The sequence below is a fragment of the Schistocerca serialis genome, chromosome 6, assembly GCF_023864345.2.
Source record: "Schistocerca serialis cubense isolate TAMUIC-IGC-003099 chromosome 6, iqSchSeri2.2, whole genome shotgun sequence".
NCBI classification, from domain to species: domain Eukaryota; kingdom Metazoa; phylum Arthropoda; class Insecta; order Orthoptera; family Acrididae; genus Schistocerca; species Schistocerca serialis.
The window spans coordinates 245,856,195-245,877,638 of record NC_064643.1 but is presented as its reverse complement, the minus strand read 5'-3'; the positions used below and the strand labels follow the sequence as shown (position 1 = coordinate 245,877,638).

Genomic DNA, 21,444 nt, shown 5'->3' with positions numbered 1-21,444 from the left:
CTCCCCTCTTTGTCACATAGAACACTAGATTGATGGTGTGTGTGTGTGTGTGTGTGTGTGTGTGTGTGTGTGTGTGTGTGTGTGTGCGTGCGTGCGTGCGTGCAGTTGAGATGGAGGATGGTGGTGGTGCTCATGGCAGTGTGTGCACACTGTTGTGTATGGATGAAGCTTTTGTTGTCTATCTTGTATCCATCCTATTTTGCAGTGAGTTTTCCATGTAGTGTATTATATATTCATGTATTTTATTGTTTTTGCCTATTATAACATGGTGTCATCTTGTACCTTTTTTTTCTTCAAATGACAAAATTTCATCATTAAAAAAGCATGTTATATCATTTACTTTTTGCCGTAGTTACTTTTCTGATGAGTAAACTTAAAACAGTGAAGTAAAATTTGAGATGAAAGATCAGTATTGCAAAAGCATTTGTGTTAGTTGTCAGAAAATCTATATAACTATTTCTCAATGCTTGATCAAATTCATGGTTACGTCTTCATGTCTTGTAAGTAACAGAGTGGTTGAACAGAGATGGTTTTGGCTATTGTGTTGTAATAGGTAGTCATTGACAAAGTTTACGTGAGAAATAAACAATGACTTAGGTTGCTGGAATTATGAAGTGTAGCAAGGGATTGGAAAAAGATGTAGGTCATTTCCATACCCAAGAAGGGTCATAAGAGAGATAAACATACATAAAGACTTATGCTGCTAAAGGCAGTTTGCAGTAGAATAGTCGGCTACATTCTATGTTTTATTATGACCTCTTTTGAGACAGCAAATATACTCCTTAGAAATAGCCAAGGTACCCCTGGAGGAGTAGATAGAAAGGAAAAGGAAGACTAAGGATGTTAGAACCAAAGAGAAAGACAATAGACCCCAAAGACTGATACCCCTCCCACCCCCCACCCCAGAATTCTCACCCTGCTGAGGAGCCGGGGGATGTTCTTCAGCAAACCCTATGGAACAGATTTCGCCGGTTTCACCCACACAGGCCCTGAAATGTGAACCTAATACCTTAATATTGGTGCCAAGTGGGGAGTGTGGCAACACGACACAGTAATCACCTTTACTTGTGTAACTTCAACAGTCAAATTAAACCAATTTGACTCATCTTGTATCTAGGCTTCTGACTCTTTCACTGAATAGCACACTTATTGCTATTTGACACTAAGCATCTAATAAAGTAGTACATCTAAAATTGTGCAGCATACACAACTAATGAACCATACTGCTTCTACAGATAATGAATAGCTTAATAGTTTACGTGAAACATGTTCATGGAATTATGCTCCATTCAAATACCTCTTCCTGTTCAAATACTTCTCACAGTAACAATAAAAACCACAATAAGCTCTGATACATCTACTCATATCCAACCTACTGTGACACAGGCTATACTCAGGACCTAAATCTCCATTCATATAGTCATTACAGTTTAAGTACCTTTCAGAGCTAGGTTTCCAAGAATGGTATACTTTGGTACACTCCCATGGACATGTGAATGTCTGCTCAAAATCTACTTACTTAGTTTTAGTTAAGCCTCCGAAATTTTCTGTACTTCACTCTCTTTTCTATCTGTTTTTACATTAGAATGAGATGTATCTACAGACAATTCAATGTTTTCTTGCACTTTTTTATTGGCTAGGTCAATGACGCTTCTCCAAAGTAGCAAGTGCAGAGCTTGAAATAGTGGCTACACCTAAATCTTTCTTTTGTTCCAGCACTCTCATCCTCACTTGTGTGCCTGAGCTTTGATCATTTATTGTGTCAAATCCCTGCTCAGTTAAATCTTTTAATTGTGTAAAGTCCTTGTTCACATCATTAAATTGCACATTATCTTCCTTTTGAACTAAATCACACTGTTTCAATATTTATGAATTTAGATCCTCTGGTAAGGTGGAAAGTTTCACCTATAATTGCAATATATCAGTTCTGATTTCTTCCTTTTCCTTATGTGACTCAGGTACACTTTTCTAGTGTGATGTTTGTTTATTTTAGTGTCAAGTTTGTTGTTTTTATTTCATTTTTTAATTCGGTTTTAGTACTCTGTAATGTGGCAGTTAGGTCTTTGATATCATTAGGCAGTTGCTCACTAAATATCTTGAATCGGAGAGTAATAGCTGTAGTTAGTTTTCTCGTGACCACAGGCGTACAGTGTATACAATAACAAATGTTTAATTAGTCTCAGCCTAATATTGCAACAAAGCTGTCTACACCGCTAGAGCATGGACGTAAACTGGTTGCAAAATCACATGCAATTTATGTCATGACATAAACACTAACACAAAAAAAGCTTTTGGAAACTAATCAATGTGGATTATATACAGCTCACTAGCATTTTGGCATGCCTAGATGATGATGATAAGCTGGATCATTGTGTAGGTCATGCCGCGTCGCTGAAAATGACTGAACCATAGATACTGCTGCCACAATATGTTGATGTGCCACAGCTGTGATCCACAACTGCTGTTGTTGACTGTTCATGGGATTATTGCAGTCGAACCCACTGTAGTCATAGTTGGAATCTTCCGGCTTGTGGACTAGTTAATTTCTTCTGCACCATAATTGTAGATGAAGGATTTCATAATTGTTCATCGACTACCAAAACCTCTTCAAAATTCTTGATTCACAGTGCTAGCAATTGATTTATGCACTGCAGTGTAATTTTTGACATTGGTCTTCATTATATGGACAACAGATATCAAATCCCACAAATGTATCGATTTTCTTTAAATTTTCAGATTCTGTTTACTACTTGTTCTTCCTAAATTTCATTTACTTGCAGCTGTATTTGTTCTGGGTTGTTGTCCATGGTCGCCACACATGATGTTCCGAAGGAAGAAATATTGAGTGTAACATCCCGTCAGCATCTATGTCATTAGAGGTGAAGCACAAGTTCGGATTGTATCAAGGATAGAGAAGGAAATCATCCACGCCCTTTCAAAGGAACCATCGTTTCAATTGCCAGAAGTGATTTAGGGAAATCACGGAAAAGTTAAATCTGGATGACTGGATGCAGATTTGAACTATCTTCCTCCTGAATGCAAATCCAATGTACTAACCACTGCACTACCTCACCCAGTTACCGTGCTATCAATTGTCGAAGTAACACTTGAGTAGGTGCTAAGACCTTGTGTTATTCAATCTTGCTCATCTTATTATTTCTGCTGACTTGTCAGCCTCTTCTGATTGAACTTCTGGAAGTTAAGACTACAGATCCAACATCCAACTCTTAAAATAAAGGTGAGGCTTCTCATTGACAATGTCTTGCATATTGTACTCATGTTTATAATAACTGCACATTAGAAATCTGTTACATTATTAAGAACACTGCAAAAACATTAATAAGTTCAAAAACATTCTGTCTTGTTAAACAGATTTCAGTTGAGAGTATCCATATAGCAAGTTTTCTCTTGTCCCCATGACATCATTGGCATTGTCACAGCTCCTTTTCCTGTATGGCTTGTATAGGGTCCCCAAGGCAGAAACCGCACGGAATAAACGAGCTGGTACTGTGAACATTATACAATGTTTGTGGCATCCCAGCTTGCAGATACACTTTGTCCATCGATCTCACGTTACATGTGAATAAATAGAATATACAACCAAACAGTAGATTGTGTAATACAACACGAAAATAAACTTTTGTAGTGGTTATCATCTTTCATTGGTTCAAAAAATGCTTATGCATAACTTCACATCATGAATGCTCACAAGTATGTTTGACCCAATAGCAGAGCATAGTAGAGATGCAGAAAGAGCTGAGTTATGTGAGAGAGTGTCATGCAGATGTTGAAATAATTGAACCGGTTGATGCTTGAAGATAGATGCAAACTATCCTGCGAAAGCCCACGTAGTAAGATTCAAGAACCAACTTTTAGTTGTTGAATGTAGTTGAAACTATTACAATCTGTGTTGTAAAATCCTCCAAGAATTTAATCAGAAATTATTTGGAACATTATTAAACAAGAAATAAACAAACATAGTGATCCAGAAATAGCTCTGGTGGAAATGATGACACTTTCAAATCATTGATTCGTTTATTACCTCCTCACAGTGGCTGCAAATGTTGCAATCACTATTAATCAAATACAGAATCATTAAATTTACTTGTGTAGGTACTGTATGCCACCACCAAACACCCTAGTTTAATAAATACTGCTATATCTGCAAGTTAGCCGTATATCAGAACATGCGTCAGAGCCCAGTAGAGGAACAGGTGAAGGGCTACCTGCAAAAGAGAATGTGACACCAAGTGGCAGTTGAGCTAAACACAGCTAGACTAGACAGACTAGAACAAACTCAAAGCAAACTGTCCAACTATGAAGTGCAAAGCAGAAACTTCCCCACAACAATGTCAGCAGGCCAATAGCAAAGAGAGAGAGAGAGAGAGAGAGAGAGAGAGAATCTGAATCATGACCAGAGAGAAAGACTAAGTGCTAAATGAGGTTGTTATCAAATAGCCCATAGTACAGCAATGATAGTAACTCACAATATCATATGCGAGTACAGAACTAACTAATGTGCTCTGGGCAGCCTCTTAACTGTCCATCCACTTGCACTGGTGGGCATTCAACTTTGGCAGAGCCTGATAGCGTATCCCCCCTTTCCCTGAAACAGGTGTGTACGAGTGGAAACGCCATGGACAGTGCTGTGGGGGGCCAGAAGGGAGATACGGGCAAAGACCCTTTCCCTCCAACTGCAGAAAGGAAAGGTGTTTGGTGGCATTCATCTGGACATCACTGGCATGGAGCTAGCAGGGAATTCCATCGATCCACATGGGAGTGGAAGGGATTGCCACTGCAATAGTGGGGAGTTGTAGGCTCATTTGCTGTTTAAAAGTCCACAGGAGATGTTCTACTTCACCAAGATATGGACTGGAGTGGAGAGCTACAAATATGTTTTTTGCCATTGACTTCACAGAGATCTTTGTAGGTAGATGCCATGACTTGTTGCCCATTATCGAAGACCAGTGTGTGAGACAACCCTCTGATGGCCTAAACTTTGGAAAAAGTGGTGAAGGTGGCATCAGTCGAGGTGGATGCCATGCGTACAACATGTGGGTACTTCAAGTAAGCATCCCAAAAATGGGTCTGCAAAATCGAGATGCATTTGCTCCCTGGAGAGACAGGTCATAGGCCAGGAGACAAATGATTGTGCGGTTGCTGCCTGGTGCAAGCACTTGCCATGCAACCACGGACCATTCTTTTGATGTCAATGTTGATTCCCAGCCAGTACATATGTCAGCAAGCTAACATCACCATATGGGACATCCCCCAATGTCCCTGGTGCAACATGTTCAACATCCATTGGTGCAATTCTAGTAAGATGACCACCAGATGCCCATCCATCTCAGTGGCTAAAAGCATGACATCATCGACAACTGAGGGTCAGTGAGGAATGTGTTTCCAGAAGCTGATGTAGTGTGCCCTTACAGGAAGTGGGATAATTTAGCCAGCCATGTGTTACGTATTAGAGGATCTGCCGCAACGTGGGCACCTCATGCATGGTGGCAGTAACACAAGGGGCTGTCCAATGTACGTTGCCACTCAGCATCGAGCTGGTAGCAGAGGACCTCCTGTTGGTTGAAATCACGGTGTGGGCCAGTGGATATATTGGCATTGGAATGCTACAGAATGGCCTTATACCAGGTGGTACAATTGTTAGCACTCTGGAACAATGACCAACGCTGAAGGCATTGGGATGTCTGCTCCTGGAGGCTGCAGTGTGGCCTGAATAATGCCACCAATGATTTGTGATCTGCAATTAGGGACAGTTGGGTCCGAAAAAGCTATAAATGAATGTTTTTAATGACAAACATTACCACCAATGTCTTCGATGCATATGGATTAAATGTAAGGGGCAGATTCCTGCCTAGTTTTCAGTTGGCTGAAAGCCCAGTTGAGTGGTTCAGCAATGTGGGCTATGCAGACTACAAACGTGGAATAATAGTTGATCTTGCTGAAAACACCTGCAATTCAGGTAAGTTTGCCAGATGGGGTAAGGAGTCTATTGTGGCAACATTCCGATCAGTGGACCTGATACCCGTCTTGGTGATCCAGTGCTCAAATACTCCACTTCTGACTGAAAAAACCTGCACTTCTCCATAAGACAATGCAGGACAGAACCCTGCAGGGTCATGAAAAGGGTGCAGAAGTTTTGCAAATGATCCTTGTGGGAGGGTCCCATAACAGTGAGATCATTCAAGTAATTCATGCAAGCCAGAATATGTACTGTCATCTGTTTCAGAAACCTTTGGAAAAGTGCACTTACAAGGTACAAAAGGTGTGTTAATGGCAGTAGTGTTCTGTAATTCCTCATCGCAGGGTAACAGGAGGTAAGCATCGGCAGGTTGATGGCTCAAATGGTTCAAATGGCTCTGAGCACTATGGGACTTAACATCTGAGGTCATCAGCCTGTCAGGTTGATCTTGGAGGAGTATTCCCCTGCACTGAGTTTGGCGAGGAGGTCATTGAGCTGCGGCATAGCATAAGTTTTCATCTGCGATTGAGCTTTGCCTTGAAATCTCCACACAATGTGAGAGAACCATTTTGCTTTCTGATGATGACTACTGGAGAGGCCTATGTACTAGATTTCACTGGCTCAGTAACCTCAGCAGCCTGGTGACAGTCTAGCTCCTACTTCGCAGCAGCACATAAGTTAAGAGTAATTGTCAAGTTTGTTTGTGTGGCCATCCTCTGCAGCAAGCACAGAAAAAGTTCGGAATACAAAATTGTGCTTATGTGTCAGAAATACAAGTGTTAATGTGATCTTCAGACCAGATGAGAGGGAATGCAGACCACAGCAAACTCTCAGTAATTACTTATTTACATTAAAAAAATGGAAAGTGAAGCTCTTTGACAATCTAAAAATAACAAAACGGTATTATTATAGATATCACTGAAGATGCCTTAGAGCAAGAAAAAGTGAAACATGTCAGGTAAAAATAAATTATGTTGCTGCAAGAAAACACAGTTTTATTTACAAAACAAACCTAAGGTAATTGATCTGAAACAGTACAAATGAGGCGTAGCATCTGACTGAAGGGTGATGTGGCCTGAAAGTCTGCGGCACGCCCCGAATCCGGCTGAAATATAGATGCAAATGCAGTGCAGAGATTGTCCAGTTCCTAGAAAGGGACTGCAGTTAATGTGACCTGACTTCATCATTAACAGAAAACACAAACAATGTAAAGGCAATGAGGCTTCCAAAAATGTTGATAGCAGGTTGGTGATTGATGATAAATAATGTAATGAGGCGTGTAATGCTTTAAGTAATGTAATGAGGCATGTAATGCTTTTGTAGGCCACAATGATCACCATAGGCACCCAAACATTGCGAGTGTGGGGACAACTTGGGTGAGCCCAATTGTGTATGTGTCACCTGATTGATCAAAGAAATGCTGGCTACTGTGCCCATCTGGAAAAAAATGTTCTGGTAAGAAATGTAAAGTGTGAAACAGTTTCCACAGGGAAGGGGTGCCTGGACTGTGGTACGTGTATGGGATCCTAGTGTATGCGTGGGGTGGGATGGGAGCATGGGTCATGCAATGTCAGCATACTGAGCTTAGAAGCCTCTCTTTGCCACAGCATGTGCGGGTTCCTGAGTGATCTGGACTGTCTGCTCAGAAGTGAGTGGAAAAATGTTGTGGGCACGAAGGGAGTGGCCCCCTGACCTTTGATGAGGGGCAACCAGAAGCTTGAATCCCAGACAGACATTGGACAATGACAAAGCACAGTGGTGCTGCAACCTGGGTGTGGAGTGTGTGGTGGCATGTTAACTGCTGCAACCTGTGGTGTTGCCACAAGTCATTCTTTAGCAGCCTGTGCATTTGCGATGTGCAGGATGTCTTCCAACAATGGGTTGTCCAGTTTCTCTGCCACTGTGCATACCTCAGGTTTGGGTGCCAGCTGAGCCATAACATCTTGAATCAAGGTGTCCACATACAAAGCCTTGCAGCCTTCATTGGCTCAAGTGAAACTGAGACCTTGCAAGTCAGTGACCCAGAAGTGGTATGATTGTTCAGGCTGTTTATGGTATTGGTGGAACTTGATTCTGGGCACAACCACATGATATCTCTGTGAATAATAGTTGGTCAACGGAGCACATATCTCCTGTAAAGAGTGTACCAGGTGGTCAGATAGAGGCACCAATTTGTGGAGCAGGAAAAACATGTCTGGTGACACACAAGATAGAAATAATAATCACTGAAATGAACTATCCAAGTCTTGAAGTGCCGTGAAATGTCACTTAATTTGATGGAAATATGTGTCCCAGTCCTCCTTAGTGTCACTGAATGGCAGAAATGACTGAGAATGAATGGGGGCTTTGACTGGGTAGGGTGCTGAGTCCTGGAGTAAAGTGGCTTCATGTGTTCAAAATTTGTCTGTCTGAAGTTGAAGTGACTTTTGTAGCAAGTCTATCTGAAACTGCTGCTGTTGCTCTAGCAGGTAAACCAGTTTAGTGCCCGTCCCAGTGAATAACTTTCTTTTTCCTGGTTGCCAATGCTATATCCATGAATAGCCAGATATCAGCACACACATCAGCAGCCAGAAGACAAATGGTTGAAACCAGAAGGTGGGAGGCAGCCTGAAGAAGAGAATGCAACACTAAGTGGTAGTTGAGATAAACACAGCAGATGAGACACAGATTAGATCAAGCCCAAAGGAACCTGTGCAACAATAAGGTGTGAAGTGGAACTTTTGCCACAAAGATGCCAACATGCAGAGAGAGAGAGAGAGAGAGAGAGAGAGAGAGAGAGAGAGAGAAAGAGAAAGATCAAGTGCCAATTGAGGTTGTTATTGAATAGTCTGTAGTACAGTGATGATAGTATCTGACAATATCTGATGCTAGTACAGAACTGACTGACTGTTCACTGGGTGGCCATGTTTATACCAGCTGCGAGGAACACTATTTTCTGGCATATTCATGTGGCGAGATGGGTGGCGTGCTTGTTATGTGAACACATCACTGGGGTGGTACTGTGCCATCTAACCACCTCAAGGTCCATTTCCTCTGGTGAGCATTGAACTTCCGCAGAGCCCAACATCAGAAATACAATCACTAAGGAGTTTCAGCCCTTATTCTGGTGATGATTATGGTTTATCTAGAAGAATATTAAAATCTTTTGCTGACTTGATAAGATTATCCATATGCTATCTTCGTAATCAATCACTTGGTTATATTTTCTGACAGACTTAAATAATGTGTAGTTACATCTATCCATGAAACTGGAGATAAACAAACCACCTGTAATTATGGGGCTACCAGTCTTTTACAAATGTTTGGGAAAATTTAATTGGGCAGAACCTCTCTTTGTCTGGCTTTTGTAAAGGATTCTCCACAGAGAAAGCGATAGGAGACCTTACAAATGAAGTCCTTGCAGAGCTAAACAAGAAAAATTACAATATTTTGTCAATCAGACATGCCGCCATCATCAGTCATGCTGGTATATGGACCTCCTGGGGGGAGGACAGCCGGGCACCCTTTTTGCTGTAGTAGGAGTGTAGCCTCTCCATCCATCATAGTCCCAGAATGCTGTGTTTGCTGATTGTCTTCATAGGTGGAGACAGTGTTGGTGCCCAAGTCTTGCTGAGATTATAACCACAGTTTTTCTTGATAATATTGTTCCTGGTGCACATTTTGGTAATCTCTCTAAAATCCTGGTACGATTGTATTCCATCGCATGAGTCTCGGACAAATAGTGTTTTGTGACCACTGACTTGTTGTGATACATTTGTAGTGTACTGTTGGTGTTCTCTACTGTGATCTTCGATGATGCACACTGTTTGTCCCTATATGACTGCCCACATTGGCACAGATAATGATAGACCGTGGCCTTCCGTAAAGTGAGGTCATCTTTGACAATTCCCAGCAATGCTCATGTTTTGGTGGTTGGGTAAAAGACAGTTTTACTCAGTGCTATGCCCACACATAGGAAGTCCACAGGATGCAAACATCAAAATTCGTATGTCTCACTGGCAGACAATCACCGGAGGTCTGCTGCAAGACTGTCATCTATCTGACTGACATGTAGCTGAATGTCATAGGGGTTTCAGTTTTGGAGGGGAGTGTTAACTTTGCTCCCACACCTAAGTTTACACTGGACCTGGACACTGTCAATGCAGTTGAACAGATTGCTATGAAACTACTGCCTGAAGCAGCTAAAGAAGTTTATTGTGGATCATGTCATGTTCAGATGAGAACCAAGCCTACCGAATCAAACATTACAAACAGAGAGAGGAAGGCCATTTGGGACCTGAGAGATTGCCCCAAGATTGTCATATTATATGCCAACAAAGGCAATGCTACTGTTGTTAACTCCCAGAAGGATTACACTGAGAAGTGCAGGGCCTGCTAGATGATGACTCCAACAGGAAGGTCAATGCTGTCCCCACCAAAGGTGGAGAACAAGACCAGTGCACTTCTTGAGGTCTCGGAATTGCCAGAAGGGGTCATCAAGAAATTGTTACCACAAGAATCTGAGCCACCAAGACATTATGAACTTTTTAAGATCCATTATGCCCCATTATCAGTAACATCAGGACACCAACATATTTGCGGGCAAAATGCTAAAAAGATGTACTGTGCCCTTATGCAGGTAAATGCCTGCATCATGTCCACAATTCTGTAGATATTGCGAAACACCTCAACAATTTAAGGCTGAAGGACTCAGATATCCCGGTGAGCTTTGATGTTATTTCACTTTTCACCAGGGTGCCTCTGTGACAGTCATGTGGTTTCATTGGTCAAAAATTACAGGAAGACCACTGACCTTTTCAGGCAGGTCCTGACCACTAATTTTCTGTTTAATGGAGGATATTATGAACAAATGAAAGGAGTTGCAGTGAGCACAGCCCACCTTCACCTATGGTTGGAAATTTTGCATATGGAGCATTTTAAGGAGGAGGCCTTGAAGTCATCCAAATAGAAACCCACTTGCTTTTTTCTGTTATGTGGATGATACATTCATCATCTGGACCCATGGAAGGGACAAACTCAAGTCGTTCCTTGCACATCTAAACTCCATTCATCCCAATATCAAATTCAATAAGGAGACCAAGGCAGAAGGAAGATTACTATTCTATGATGTCATGGTCAAATAAGAGCTGATGGCATCCTGAGCCACATAGCGTATTAGAAGAGAATGAACAGTGACTTGTGCCTGCACTCATAGAGCTACAATCACTATTCATAGAGGAACTGGAACACCTCAGAACTGTACTCTGAAAAAACAGTAACTTGAAATGACAGATGAAGGGTGCTCTGCACCCATCAAACTACAGTACATCATGTGAAGATGGATGAAGACACAGAGAAAGAGGCACCCACTGTCTTGTCACTATACACTGGCATGCTATGAGGAAAAATTAGGTGCATACTGAGAAAGCACTGTGTAAGGAATGTCTTTTACCCAACCAATAAAACATGTGCATTATTGGGGAGCATCAAAGATGACCTCAGTTTACATAAGACTGGGGTAATCAGGTTCTGTGACAGTGTGGTAAGACATATACTGGACAAACACTGTGCACCATCGAAGATCGATATCAAGGACACCAGTAGCACACTTGACTAACATGTCATCAGTCACAGAGCGCTGTTTGTCCAATACTCAATGCAATGGAATACAAACATACCAAGATTTCAGCATAAATATCAAAATATTGGGACAGTGTCATTAGGAAAGCCATGAAAATATGTACCAGGAAAATCTCATAAACCAGGATTGTATGTGTAATCTCGGCAAGGCTTCGGAACCAGGACTGGGTTTAATGAAGAAGACACTCAGCAAACACAATGTTTTGATGGCAAGGATGGACAGGGTAACTACATCCTCGCCACAGCAATCAGGGCACCCTGCCTGATGCCGCTGCCCACAAATACCAACGAAATCGCCTTTGTGGTTGAACTGACCTGTGCCCATGCATGCAGACTGCTCAGAGGATGGCTCATGGGGGGAGGGGATGTGAGTTGGCTGTGGGCCACCAGAAGGTCAGTATGTCAGTGCAACTCTTGATGGTGACAATGTCTGATTGCCAAAATATTGTGCCTATTGGACAGTATGAACTGGCAGTACACCAGTGGACTGTTCGATCAACAGATATTCTGGGAGAAACTGAAGAAAATTATCTTGTTTGGATATTTTTTGCCCTTGCCACAGCCTTAGATTGTTTGCACTATAAAATTCTACTTGGGGAAACTAGTGTTAGGACATTATTGGCATATCCCTTCAATGCATAAAGTCTTACTTTCGTAACAGAAAGCAGAGGCTTTCTTTGACAGGCTGTGTTACTGGCTTGATATTATATCTCAGAATAGGAGAACATAACATGTGAAGTCCCACAAGTATCAGTACTGGGCCAACTCTTGTCCGTACACTACATAAATGATATTCCAATGACTTTAAAGTGTGATTACAAAAATGTTATGTTTGCTGATGATACAAGCATACTAATAAAGGGTCCAGCTCAACTTTATCAACCACAGCTCAGATGATGATTGAACCATCCTCTGTGTGGTTCACAGCTAACAGTTTAACCATTTTACTCTCACAAAGACTTATATTACTCAACTTCAAACATGCAAAAATGACCAGTTACCACCAGAAGTAGACATTAATTATCGTACACTAAACAAAAAATTCTTTGGGGTCCAAGTGGCTAGCAAGCAAATTAAAATGGCGTTGATACATAGATAAACTAATCAAGGAGCTCACATTTTTTTTTGCCCGTAGAAGGCCTTAAGACTAGAGTGTTCACATACTTTGCATAATTTCTCTCCCTGGTGTCATATACAGTTGTCTTCTGTGGCATTGCACCTAAAGTAAATAAAGTGTTTATTCAGCTGAAGCGAGCAGTAAAAATATGATGTAAGCTAGGTAAATGAACAGCTTAAAGAAGCCCTTTGAAGGCTCTCGCAATTCGTACATTTACTTCCCAATACATTTACTTCTTAACAGTTTTTGTTGCTGATAATAAAAAAAGTTTCAGGTGAATAGTGATCCACAGTCACAAGATCCAAAAATAATTTTCATTTAGACTTTGCATCCTTGCCAAGGGTTCAGTGTTGAGTTATGTACACTGGTACAAAAATATTAAATGAACTCTCGTCTCACGTAAAGCAAGAAACTGGAAATCCCAACCAGTTGAAAATTAAAAGCATACTCGTGAGTCACTGATGCTACAAATTACCTCAATGTAACGATGAAACAAAATCAATTTTTTCAAGTATAAAGTAATTTGAATGGATAAAAAATCTACTCACCAAGTGGCCACAGAAGATTAGAGATTAGATTAGATTAGTTTTTCGTTCCATAGTTCTGTGCTGAGGAGATCCTCGTGGCTGTGGAACATGTCAATTTTTATTTATTTATTTATTTTTTAAGCTGAAATAACAATAGTAATAGCATGAGTATATACAATACATCATTTGTTTCTATTAAAAAATTCGTCAGTGGAGTAGAAGGAGTTGGCCACTAGTAAGTCTTTCAGGCTCCTTTTAAACTGATCTTTATTTGGAACTAAATTTTTTATGTTTGCTGGCAAATTATTGAAGATGAGTGTTCCTGAGTAGTGGACCCCATTTTGAACTAAAGTAAGTGCTTTTAAGTCCTTGTGCAGATCATTTTTGTTTCTGGTATGTATGTATGAATTGAGCTGTTTGTTGGAAAAAGAGATATATACATGTAAAAGGAGGTTATAATCAGGCAAGCTGTTGGAGCCAGTGGCTTCTTCTTCAGGCAGAACAGTTGAAGTGGAAGGAATAGGGGAGAAGGGAAAGGGCTGGAGAGGTCTAGGAAAAGGGGTAGATTTCAGAAAAGTCGCCCACCACTGCAGGTCAGGGGAGACGTACCGGACAGGATGAGAAGGAAAGACTACTTTTCATACTGTCTGGTACGTCTGCCCTGACCCACTGTTCAGGGCGACTTTTAAGAAATCTACCCCTTTTCCTAGACCTCACCAGCTGTTTTTCTCACCCCTATTCCTTCCCCTTCAATGCTTCTGCCTGAAGAAGGAGACACTGGCTCTGAAAGCTTGCCTAATTATAACATTCTTTCATGTGACTGTTCTGCCACTGCTTGTTGAGTAAATTACAACAGCTAGATTCACAGATTGAAAAGTTCTGTTAACTTCTTATTGACAAGTAGCAGTGTTTGTTGTAATGCTAATGACAAACAGCAATGTGCTGTAAGGAGGTCACAGTATTTAGAGGTTCAATAACTATTATATATGAAAAACTTCATTGGAATCAAGTACATATTAAGCTGCTGATGGAAGATACACAAAAACTATTTAGATTAGCCAAGGAGGCAGCTGCTTTTTGTAACCTACTTGATTAAATTTAGTAAGAACAGAAAAAAATGTCATTATCAGTCCAAAAAGTCATTTATCTTTTTTATTGCATTTTATTCCACATCCTTAAAGGTTTAATCAGTTTAATAAGTCATGGCTGTAAAATACTAATGCGAATTCTTTACAGACAAATGGAAAAACTAGTAGAAGCCGACTTCGGGGAAGATCAGTTTGGATTCCGTAGAAATATCAGAACACGTGAGGCAATACTGACCCTACGACTTATCTTAGAAGCTAGATTAAGGAAAGGCAAACCTACATTTCTAGCATTTGTAGACTTAGAGAAAGCTTTTGACAATGTTGACTGGAATACTCTCTTTCAAATTCTGCAGGTGGCAGGGGTAAACTACAGGGAGCGAAAAGCTATTTACAATTTGTACAAAAACCTGATGGCAGTTATAAGAGTCGGCGGATATGAAAGGGAAGCAGTGGTTGGAAAGGGAGTGAGACAGGGTTTTAGCCTCTCCCCGATGTTATTCAATCTGTATATTGAGCAAGCAGTGAAGGAAACAAAAGAAAAATTCGGAGTAGGTATTAAAATCCATGGAGAAGAAATAAAAACTTTGAGGTTCGCCGATGACATTGTAATTCTGTCAGAGACAGGAAAGGACTTGGAAGAGCAGTTGAACGGAATGGATAGCGTCTTGAAAGGAGGATATAAGATGAACATCAACAAAAGCAAAACGAGGATAATGGAATGTAGTCGAATTAAGTCAGGTGATGCGGAGGGAATTTAGATTAGGAAATGAGACACTTAAAGTAGTGAAGGAGTTTTGCTATTTAGGGAGTAAAATAACTGATGATGGTCGAAGTAGAGAGGATATAAAATGTAGACTGGCAATGGCAAGGAAAGCATTTCTGAAGAAGAGAAATTTGTTAACATCGAGTATAGATTTAAGTGTCAGGAAGTCGTTTCTGAAAGTATTTGTATGGAGCGTGGCCATGTATGGAAGTGAAACATGGATAATAAATATTTTGGACAAGAAGAGAATAGAATCTTTCGAAATGTGGTGCTACAGAAGAATGCTGAAGATTAGATGGGTAGATCACATAACTAATGAGGAAGTGTTGAATAGGATTGGGGAGAAGAGAAGTTTGTGGCACAACTTAACTAGAAGAAGGGATTGGTTGGTAGGACATGTTCTGAGGCATCAAGGGATCACCAGTTTAGTATTGGAGGGCAGTGTGGAGGGTAAAAATCGTAGAGGGAGACCAAGAGACGAATACAGTAAGCAGATTCAGAAGGATGTAGGTTGCAGTAGTTATTCAGAGATGAAGAAGCTTGCACAGGATAGAGTAGCATGGAGAGCTGCATCAAACCAGTCTCAGGACTGAAGACCACAACAACAACAACAACAACAACAATGGTTTCCCTTCTTGACAGTGTCTGTGGAGTACAATGAATGAAAGAATGAACATGTGCAATAGTTAAAACAATGGTACTGAACAAAATAAGATTTCATAACACACCCATTACAGTGGTAAACAGTACCAGAAACTATGACAAGCTATGTAAAGTATTTAACATATGACATTACTTCCCAAAATAAATATAGCATTATGTGTTACAATTAATAATAATGATGATGATGATAATAATAATAGTAATAACAACAACAACAATAATAATAATAATAATCTCACAACAAGAAGCGATAGAGCAATTAGATGAAAAGAAGCAGAAATTACAAGCATTGGCCAAACGACTTAGAAGATACAAAAAAAGTGAAAATAGAAGGAAACAAGACCAAACATTCAACACAAACCAAAAGAAATTTTACCAGACAATAGATAACACACACATTAAAATAGACAATCCACCAAACATAACAGACATGGAACACTTCTGGAGCAACATATGGTCAAACCCGGTACAACATAACAGACATGCACGGTGGATACAAGCAGAAACAGACACATATAAGATGATACCATAAATGCCTGAAGTGATAATTTTGCAACATGAAGTTACCCGAGCAAATAATTCTACGCACAATTGGAAAGCCCCTGGAAAAGATAAAATAGCAAATTTCTGGCTAAAGAAGTTCACCTCAACACATTCACATCTAACTAAATTATTTAGCATAAAGATGCTGTGACTTACCAAACGAGAAAGCGCTGGTAGATAGACACAGTAAAAAACACACAACACACACACACAAATTTCAAGCTTTCGCAACCCACGGTTGCTTCATCAGGAAAGACGGAAGGAGAGGAAAAGACGAAAAGATGTGGGTTTTAAGGGAGAGGGTGAGGAGTCATTCCAATCCCGGGAGTGGAAAGACTTACCTTAGGGGGAAAAAGGGACAGGTATACACTCGCGCGCACACACACATATCCATCCGCACGTATACAAACACAAGCAGACATATGTAAAGGCAAAGAGTTTGGGCAGAGATGTCAGTCGAGGCGGAAGTACAGAGGCAAAGATGTTGTTGAGTGACAAGAGATGTACAAGGGGTGGCAACTTGAAATTAGTGGAAGTTGAGGCCTGGTGGGTAACGGGAAGAGAGGATACATTGAAGGGCAAGTTCCCATCTCCAGAGTTCTGATAGGTTGGTGTCAGTGGGAAGTATCCAGATAACCCGGACGGTGTAACACTATGCCAAGATGTGCTGGCCGTGCACCAAGGCATGTTTAGCCACAGGGTGATCTCCATTCCCAACAAACACTGTCTGCCCGTGTCTGTTAATGCGAATGGACAGTTTGTTGCTGGTCATTCCCAAATAGAAGGCTTCACAGTGTAGGCAGGTCAGTTGGTAAAACACGTGGGTGCTTTCACATGTGGCTCTGCCTTTGATCGTGTACACCTTCCGGGTTACAGGACTGGAGTAGGTGGTGGTGGGAGGATGCATGGGACAGGTTTTACCGTGGGGGCAGTTACAAGGGTAGGAGCCAGAGGGTAGGGAAGGTAGTTTTGGGATTTCATAGGGATGAACCAAGAAGTTATGAAGGGTAGGTGGACGGCGGAAAGACACTCTTGGTGGAGTGGGGAGGATTTCATGAAGGATGGATCTCATTTCAGGGCAGGATTTGAGGAAGTCGTATCCCTGCTGGAGAGCCACATTCAGAGTGTGATCCAGACCTGGAAAGTATCCTGTCACAAGTGGGGCACTTTTGGGGTTCTTCTGTGAGAGGTTCTGGGTTTGAGGGGATGAGGAAGTGGCTCTGGTCATTTGCTTCTGTACCAGGTCGGGAGGGTAGATGCGGGATTCGAAAGCTGCTTTCAGGTTGTTGGTGTAATGGTTCAGGGATTTAGGACTGGAGCAGATTCCTTTGCCACGAAGACCTAAGCTGTAGGGAAGGGACCGTTAGATATGGAATGGGTGGCAGCTGTCATAATGGAGGTACTGTTGCTTGTTGGTGGGTTTGATGTGGACAGATGTGTGAAGCTGGCCATTGGGCAGATGGAGGTCAACGTTGAGGAAAGTGGCATGGGATTTGGAGTAGGACCAGGATTAACTACTGAATTGGGGTGTTGTGGTCCAGATTGTGTTGACTAGAATTTTGAGGTTTTGGGGAGAGTGGAGCTGGAAGTGGGAGATTGATTAGATGGGAGAGACTGGGTCTGTGTGCAATGAGCAACAAACTGTCCATTCGCATTAACAGACACAGGCAGACAGTGTTTGTTGGTAATGAGGATCACCCTGGGGCTAAACTTGCCTTGGTGCACGGCCAGCACATCTTGGCACAGTGTTACACCGTCCGGGTTATCTGGATACTTCCCACTGACACCAACCTATCAGAACTCTGGAGATGGGAACTTGCCCTTCAATGTATCCTCTCTTCCCGTTACCCACCAGGCCTCAACCTCCACTAATTTCAAGTTGCCACCCCTTGTACATCACTTGTCACTCAACAACATCTTTGCCTCTGTACTTCCACCTCGACTGACATCTCTGCCCAAACTCCTTGCCTTTGCATATGTCTGCTTGTGTTTGTATATGTGCGGATGGATATGTGTGTGTGTGCGGGAGTGTATACCTGTCCCTTTTTCCCCCTAAGGTAAGTCTTTCCACTCCCGGGATTGGAATGACTCCTCACCCTCTCCCTTAAAACCCACATCTTTTCGTCTTTCCCTCTCCTTCCCTCTTTCCTGATGAAGCAACCGTGGGTTGCGAAAGCTTGAAATTTGTGTTTATGTTGTGTTTTTTTTATTGTGTCTATCTACCAGCGCTTTCTCGTTTGGTAAGTCACAGCATCTTTGGTTTTTAATATATTTTTCCCATGGGGAATGTTTCTTTCTATTACATTCATAAAATTATTTAACAGTTACATTGCAGACCCATACACAGTCCCTGATACACTTACACAAGGAATAACTTATCTGAAACCTAAAGATCAAGCAGACAGCAAACCCAGCAAAATATTGCCCCATAACATGCCTACCAACAATATACAAAATATTAAGTTCAGTCATTACACAGAAATTAATGACACATAAAACACAGAACAAAATTAGGAATGAAGAAAAAAAAGGCTGCTGCAAAGGAGCATGAGGATGTAAAGAGCAACTGATAATAGATGCAGAGGTGACATATCAAGCTAAAACCAAACAAAGGTCGCTACTCTGTGTGTACATTGATTACCAAAAAGCTTTTGATAGTGTACCCCACTCATGGTTACTACAAATATTGGAAATATACAAAGTAGATCATAAATTGATACAGTTCCTAAACATAGTAATGAAAAATTGGAAAACCACACTTAATATCCAAACAAATTCAAATAATATCATATCACAGCCAATACATATTAAGCATGGAATATACCAAGGAGACTCATTAAGTCCTTTCTGGTTCTGCCTTGCTCTGAACCCACTATCCAACATGTTGTTGTTGTTGTGGTCTTCAGTCCTGAGACTGGTTTGATGCAACTCTCCATGCTACTCTATCCTGTGCAAGCTTTTTCATCTCCCAGTACCTACTGCAACCTACATCCTTCTGAATCTGCTTAGTGTATTCATCTCTTGGTCTCCCTCTACGATTTTTACCCTCCACGCTGCCCTCCAATACTAAATTGGTGATCCCTTGATGCCTCAGAACATGTCCTACCAACCGATCCCTTCTTCTGGTCAAGTTGTGCCACAAACTTCTCTTCTCCCCAATCCTATTCAATACTTCCTCATTAGTTATGTGATCTACCCATCTAATCTTCAGCATTCTTCTGTAGCACCACATTTCGAAAGCTTCTATTCTCTTCTTGTCCAAACTATTTATCGTCCATGTTTCACTTCCGTACATGGCTACACTCCATACGAATACTTTCAGAAATGACTTCCTGACACTTAAATCAATACTGGATGTTAACAAATTTCTCTTCTTCAGAAACGCTTTCCTTGCCATTGCCAGCCTACATTTTATATCCTCTCTACTTCGACCATCATCAGTTATTTTGCTCCCCAAATAGCAAAACTCCTTTACTACTTTAAGTGCCTCATTTCCTAATCTAATTCCCTCAGCATCACCCGACTTAATTAGACTACATTCCATTATCCTTGTTTTGCTTTTGTTGATGTTCATCTTATATCCTCCTTTCAAGACACTGTCCATTCCATTCAACTGCTCTTCCAAGTCCTTTGCTGTCTCTGACAGAATTACAATGTCATCGGCGAACCTCAAAGTTTTTATTTCTTCTCCATGAATTTTAATACCTACTCCGAATTTTTCTTTTGTTTCCTTTACTGCTTGCTCAATATACAGATTGAACAACATCGGGGAGAGGCTACAACCCTGTCTCACTCCCTTCCCAACCACTGCTTCCCTTTCATGTCCCTCGACTCTTATAACTGCCATTTGGTTTCTGTACAAATTGTAAATAGCCTTTCGCTCCCTGTATTTTACCCCTGCCACCTTTAGAATTTGAAAGAGAGTATTCCAGTCAACATTGTCAAAAGCTTTCTCTAAGTCTACAAATGCTAGAAACGTAGGTTTTCCTTTCCTTAATCTTTCTTCTAAGATAAGTCGTAAGGCCAGTATTGCCTCACGTGTTCCAGTGTTTCTACGGAATCCAAACTGATCTTCCCCGAGGTTGGCTTCTACTAGTTTTTCCATTCGTCTGTAAAGAATTCGTGTTAGTATTTTGCAGCTGTGACTTATTAAGCTGATAGTTCGGTAATTTTCACATCTGTCAACACCTGCTTTCTTTGGGATTGGAATTATTATATTCTTCTTGAAGTCTGAGGGTATTTCGCCTGTTTCATACATCTTGCTCACCAGATGGTAGAGCTTTGTCAGGACTGGCTCTCCCACGGCCGTCAGTAGTTCCAATGGAATATTGTCTACTCCGGGGGCCTTGTTTCGACTCAGGTCTTTCAGTGCTCTGTCAAACTCTTCACGCAGTATCATATCTCCCATTTCATCTTCATCTACATCCTCTTCCATTTCCATAATATTGTCCTCAAGTACATCGCCCTTGTATAGACCCTCTATATACTCCTTCCACCTTTCTGCTTTCCCTTCTTTGCTTAGAACTGGGTTTCCATCTGAGCTCTTGATATTCATACAAGTGGTTCTCTTCTCTCCAAAGGTCTCTTTAATTTTCCTGTAGGCGGTATCTATCTTACCCCTAGTGAGATAGGCCTCTACATCCTTACATTTGTCCTCTAGCCATCCCTGCTTAGCCATTTTGCACTTCCTGTCGATCTCATTTTTGAGACGTTTGTATTCCTTTTTGCCTGTTTCACTTACTGCATTTTTATATTTTCTCCCTTCATCAATTAAATTCAATATTTCTTCTGTTACCCAAGGATTTCTACTAGCCCTCGTCTTTTTACCTACTTGATCCTCTGCTGCCTTCACTACTTCATCCCTCAAAGCTACCCATTCTTCTTCTACTGTATTTATTTCCCCCATTCCTCTCAATTGCTCCCTTATGCTCTCCCTGAATCTCTGTACAACCTCTGGTTCTTTTAGTTTATCCAGGTCCCTTCTCCTTAAATTCCCACCTTTTTGCAGTTTCTTCAGTTTTAATCTACAGGTCATAACCAATAGATTGTGGTCAGAGTCCACATCTGCCCCTGGAAATGTCTTACAATTTAAAACCTGGTTCCTAAATCTCTGTCTTACCATTATATAATCTATCTGATACCTTTTA

General features: G+C 41.1%; 1 protein-coding gene across 1 annotated transcript in view; it reads left to right on the top strand.

Moving 5' to 3' along the window:
* Nucleotides 1-21,444, top strand: part of LOC126484081 (WD repeat-containing protein 89) — a 277,264-nt gene that overhangs the window by 139,269 nt on the left and 116,551 nt on the right. The window lies entirely within an intron of this gene.